At 36.4% G+C, this 6,316-nt stretch overlaps 1 pseudogene; it reads right to left on the reverse strand.

The window, feature by feature from the left end:
• Positions 1 to 4,798: 4,798 nt before the first annotated feature.
• Positions 4,799 to 5,202, reverse strand: LOC102261881 (annotated as a pseudogene).
• Between the last annotated feature and the right edge of the window lie 1,114 nt (positions 5,203 to 6,316).

The following is a 6,316-nucleotide window of genomic DNA, read 5'->3' on the forward strand; positions in this document are numbered from 1 at the left end:
GGGTTGGTCGGACCTGAGCATCAGTTTAATTAAGTACAAATGAAGTAGTGTTTTGGGGGGAAATAAAGATCAGAAAATTTACCTTTCCCAGGCTGCACCTGAGGGCAGCAGCACTGTCAGCAAATAGGCCATAAACCACCTCTCATACAACTGCTGCCCACAAGTTTTACCTTTCTAAATATCATTAGCAAAAATCACTTCTTCCTTATTTTCTTTTACCAATATTATATTTTAATAATTTAAATAAATATATTTTTTATTTCTTTTATGTAGATTATTAAAGTTCCATGAAAATCAGAACCACATCTGCCTTATTCATCATTCTACCACAGCAAGTAATAGAGTGGATGGTACACAGTGGATGGTACTCAATATTTATGGATAGATGGACAAAAAATAAATAAATAAAAGGAAGGGAGGGAAGAAGGAAGAACTAAAAAAAGAAGGGCCAATCACTAGTTTGAACCTAAATAGAAAATAGTGTGATGAGATGCACATGAAAATTGAAATGAGGCAAAAGTAGTCAGGATACCTCCCGAGTTCAGGGCCATAAGCCAGCCACAAGGCAGGCAAGGTCCAGAAGGCAAACATCTGTTGATTTAACTCTCTTCATAAGGAACCTGGCCCATCCTATTCAGAGTGGAATTGACTTTACAAAACATTTTGCTGGCTTCACAGGAAGAGAGAAAAGTAAAATTTTGAAATGGAACTTTGGGGTAAAAAAGGCATTATGGGGAAGTTAGGGCAGAAGAACAGCATTGAATAAGCATTTTAAAAAGGCCTACTTTCAATATAATAGTTATGGTAATTGTTAATTGTTTAGTCATCCCTACCTCTACCCCGCCCCCCCTTCCCAACATTGAAGGTTGCCAAATTAAGAACATGGATTGTGTCTTTTATCTGTGAAATTCAGAATTTAATAAATATTTAACAACTGAATCATGATGAAAATGGATGAAGGCCATAATGGAAACAAGCCAGGCAATATGAGCACAGAACCTCAGAGCAGCAGCTTCCTCACTGAAGTCATCAAGATAATCATCACAGAGAATAGAGCTTGGCCTAAGTCTTGGAAGATGAGAGGTTTCCCAGGCTAAGAAAGAGGAAGGAGTATTCTTCTCTGATGAAGTAGATTGTGTAATGGAAGGGAGGCTTGAAAGAGAACATAGTGTATTCTGAGAACTGCATGAAATTTGGGTATGGAGAGAGTGCATAGTAAGAAAATGTGTAAAAAGGCTGGTGATAAGTGACAAGGAAAAGGCTCAAGAGTTTGAGTCTTAAAGCTAAATGATTGGGGGAATATTTAAGGTCAATTCAGCAGCCAACATGAGTGGGTCACTTCCCCCCAAGCTACATAGCAATTGAATTGTAAGGGAGTTGAGGATGGGGTTTCTTTTACATTAAGAGAGAGGCAATTGCAATAGTTTGGGGGGAAAAAATTATGAGCACCCAAGCCAATGCACTTGCACAGAGAATTTAGAGGAGATGATGGTGGTTAAGTTGAAAGGTAAGACAGTCACTGATGTCTCTCACATTTCAGACCAGGATGTCTGTCTAGGAGATGCTGTTATCATTGTAATTAGCAGGTTAAGAATAAAAGAAGAGAGCAAAGGGGAGGACATACATTATAAACATGGTCATTTGGGCAGCTTCCAGCTCCCCAGGGAACCACCAGTCCATTCCCTGCAGATCACTGGGAGGAGGGATCAAACAAAGGGAGAGATGGGCACAGGTACAGTGCAGTTGGGGTGATGGAGGGAAGGTGCTTGACTGTCACTGTAGCCAGGGGAACAATGGATTGGCCAAGGGCTGGACCCTATCAGAGGCACACAAAATCTTGGGAAGTTAAAATCCCCAAAGAGTTACCTCTCTCTTGCTTGCTCTTAAGCTTTTATTCTCTTAATGCTTGCTCTCTCTTGCTCTGTTACCCACATTTGCCCATGCATTCAGGTGTTCTCTCTCCATAGCCATGTGGCTTTAAGCAGCTACATGGCCATGGCTTTCTTGACCCCCACACGCAATAGACTGCAGCTGGGAACACAAGCTAAGCTAGTTAGATGCTGGACTGGACTTTAATATGGAACAGAAATTTGGGGCAGTGGCCTTCATTCTGGCCCTGCTGAAGACAAGATTGGACTTCTTGAATGGCAAGGTAGACAGAGATGGGACCTTGGAGGGGAACCCCCTTGATTTTGCATCATTAATGAAGTTTACCATGAAATCCCATCCGCTTGTGGGAACTCAGGGAATTCTTTTCCTCATGGCACCCCAAGAACTCCACTTGTACCAATAACAATGCCATTCCCCAAGTCAGGTGAGAAAGGCTGGAAGAGACTGGATATGTTGGTGAGTGAGTGAGTGAAAAGTATAGTTCAGTATATTGAGGTTGAGGAGTTGCTGGAAAATAATAACAAACAGCATTACTAACCACTAGCTTTCTGCTCATTCTCAATGTTTGGCATGTAACTGAACCCCAAATGAGATAATGTATGTAAACACTTTTGGGAAAAGCATGAAGAGCAACATGAATGTGTGGATTAGTATTTGTAGGTGAGTGAGTGAAAAGTATAGTTCAGTATATTGAGGTTGAGGAGTTGCTGGAAAATAATAACAAACAGCATTACTAACCACTAGCTTTCTGCTCTTTCTCAATGTTTGGCATGTAACTGAACCCCAAATTAGATAATGTATGTAAACACTTTTGGGAAAAGCATGAAGAGCAACATGAATGTGTGGATTAGTATTTGTTCTCTTTTTTATTTTTGCCATATATAGAGAGTAAGGCACCAGAATTTTTTTCTCTCTTCTCTTTGTTTCTCAGCAACAATAAAAATCACATTGTCCAAAAACTTGATAAGATAACAAATCAACAAAATGTCCTTTATTACACTTTTTAAACAATGACTTCGTGGGACTGTGTTTTAAAATGTTTCTAAAATAATGCCTTCTTATATAGCCAGTCTCATAAATTGAAAACATGTTGCTATTTTAAAATATTTTATTAATTCTTAGGTAAAACACTTGAGTAAAAATTTTAAATTACTACCTCTTACTTTAGCTCATTTCTCCTCAGCGTGAATCTCTTTTCGTGGGTGCACAGTTGACTAAGAGCTGCCCGTCACCACTAGGTACTCCAGGTATTGCCCTATTCAAAAAAATCAGAGTCTTTGTAACATGAATAGGCATCATCTCACCAGTTCACATTTGCACTTTTATATGTCTTTCAGTCTTACCACAGCATGAGTAGCTTTTGGTGTTTTGTAGAACAGCTATGTTTTCCTGATAAACTACTCATTGAAGTAAAACTGGTATATTGGGTAAACTGTTTACCATGGAATGAAGAATTCTATAGCAAAAAAAAAACAACAACAAACCATGCTGTTGAATTATAAATGAGATAATTAATACAAAAAATAATGAATTCAACATTTTTCTTATCCGAGGGCAAAGGCCATGAAAATCCACTAATGCAGCAAATAAAATTATCTTGGGCAATCTTGTCCTCAGAATAAAATAAAATGGAAGAAAAGACTAGTAATATGAATTTAAGAATTAAGAAACTGTAGATTATAGCTAATTAAATGTATTATTTGGGCAGTGTAGAGTAGTGGAATGAATTCTAAATTTAGAATGGAGGACCTAGGTTGGCGTGCTGCTCTGTTGCTGGTGTGACTTTGGACCTCTCTGAAATCCTCAATTTCCCAATCAGTGCTCTATGGCATTTGTGTATTTTGCACACATTAAATAGGCATTCTAAGTTACCATTATTACTATGAACACTGAAAATTAGTATGATATATATCATGTTTAAAAATTACTCCTAATCGTATAAACTCTTTGCTAACGTTTTTTACTGACAATGTCTAAAATGAGACCATCTTTTCTAAATGCATCAGTGACCTATCAAAAAGACATTTGTCAGTAATTTTTATCAGAATGATAGCAATGGCATACCAAATCAAATTTTTACTTCATAACATAATAAATTTTAATGAAATATGATAATAATGACATTGACATCCTACATTTATAAAGTTCTCTCTACTTTGAATTATCAGGGAGAAAAACAAATCTTGTCAGGCAAGACTTCTTTGGCTATCTTAATTAAATAAGACTCCCAACATTCTCTTTTCCAAAATAATTTTCATTCTTAGCAATTTTCACTACCTTAAATATCATATTGATTGCTTATTTGTACATTTTCTGTCTCATTCCACTAGAGTGCAAACCCCAGGAGAGCAGGGCCTTTAACTCAATATTGTGTCCCCAGGATCTAAACCAGTCACTGGCACAGAGGAAGTCCTCAATAAATATTTGTTGGATTAATGAATTTCTTTCTGCTAGATATTGTGTCATTTTAATGTGTGTTTTCTCATTTAATTCTAATAACCCTTTGAATTAGATAATAATAGTAGAAAAATACTTAAATAATGCTTTCTAGATGTGAGGCACTATTGTCAGGACTTCACTCAGAGACATAATTTTATTCTCATAGAACCTATAAAGTCTTCTCATTTTATAGATAAGGCAATGGAGGCACAGAGAAGTGAAATGACATGCCCAAAGTCATTTATCTAGAGTGGTTGAAACCTGATTTTTTTATGGTAATGCGGTGTTTTATTTATTACATCCATTAATAACTACTATTTGAGAACATATACAATATTAATGGAACAATATAAGAGAAGTCCAACTTACCTTTTTCAAAATAGCTCAATACTAGAATTAATAAGAAATAATTATGATCAAAATTATGTCAAAACTTATAATAAATGTTTGATGTTAGTCTACATAAAATTTAGTTTTTAGTGTAAAATTATTTGGCTGTAAGAAAGAACGTTTTGTTTACTTCACTAGTAGGAATATCTCTTAATGCTGAGATGACCTCTTCTTGGAATTTCTCTGCTATTGAATTTTAGCATAGTTACCTGTGATTATATGAATAAAGTTGAGTGATGAGGTACTCATCATGTTTACTCCAAAAAAGAGTACATACCCAATAACTATAGTATTGAGGATGTAGACAGGAAATGCAACTGCCCAATACTTTTGAGTTCAATAGGTTAAGACTAAGGAGCTTAGTCAAGATTCAGTAGTAAAAGCCCACACAAGGTATAGTATGAAGCCAAACTGGGAGCTTAAGAAAAGAACAAAGTCATAACTCACTCTTTCTGGCAATGGTGACAGTGAATTTTCCACCATTTTTCCTATGACTTAGACAATCTGCATGTGCACACCAGCCGCCAAACCTCATGTGCACGCGTGCACATGCGCACATCGAAACCAAATTTTAACCTAGTCTTTGTGGCTCTACTTTTCATGCTGATAACTATTACCTTACAGGCCTTTACATTTTCATTTTAAATTTATTTTTCAATTACAGTTGACATACAATATTACATTAGTTTCAGGGATATAATATGCCTATTACAGGCCTTTACATATTTTTAAATAAATTTTTATTGTTCAGATTATTACAGTTGTTCCTCTTTTTTCCCCCCATTGCTCCCCTCCACCCAGTTCCCAACCCTCCCTCTGCCCCCACTGTCCTCATCCATAGGTGTACGATTTTTGTCCACTCTCTTCCTGCACCCCCCACACCCCTTTCCCCCAAGAATTGTCAGTCCACTCCCTTTCTATGATAGATGTGTATTTGTTGTTCATAATTTTTATCTTTACCTTTTTCTTCTTCTTCCTCTTCTTCTTAAAGAATACCTTTCAGCATTTTTATCTTATATGTTAGATGGCTAAGGTTGAGTACATTGAATGGAAACTGCACTGTTTCCTTATGTATGTTTATATACATGCTGTATTTATAGATATCATTGATTGAAAATGGCATAATCAGTGGTTGCTATGATATAATAAAAAATGAATACAGAAAAATATTGCTGAAATGTGTCTAAAACTAGCCATGCTTAGAGTTATTGAATAGCAGAGAGAGATAAAAGAGACCTTATATGTCACCTATTTTCAACTATCATTTTACAAATGAGAAATTGAGGCTCAGACAGGTAAAGTGACAGTATGTGGTCACTTAGAATGTTAGTTATCATTCCTGTTTGAGATCCTTGGGCAGAAAGCTTTCGAAGTAATAGCTCAGAGGGCATAATTTTTCAACTCCCACCTTTTCTGCTTGCCTTTTACTATGAAAAAAAGATGCAATGGTGATAAGCAGTATATAACTAATAAATGAAACAAAATAAACCATAGGACGGGAGAAGGGCCATAATCTCTTCACCTGCTTGTGTTTAATGATTAAGCTGTGCATCCTGGAGGCTTTTCAGACAGGACATCCGAATCTATTCCACCATCA

This window comes from Myotis brandtii, unplaced genomic scaffold, assembly GCF_000412655.1.
Source record: "Myotis brandtii unplaced genomic scaffold, ASM41265v1 scaffold237, whole genome shotgun sequence".
Taxonomy (NCBI): domain Eukaryota; kingdom Metazoa; phylum Chordata; class Mammalia; order Chiroptera; family Vespertilionidae; genus Myotis; species Myotis brandtii.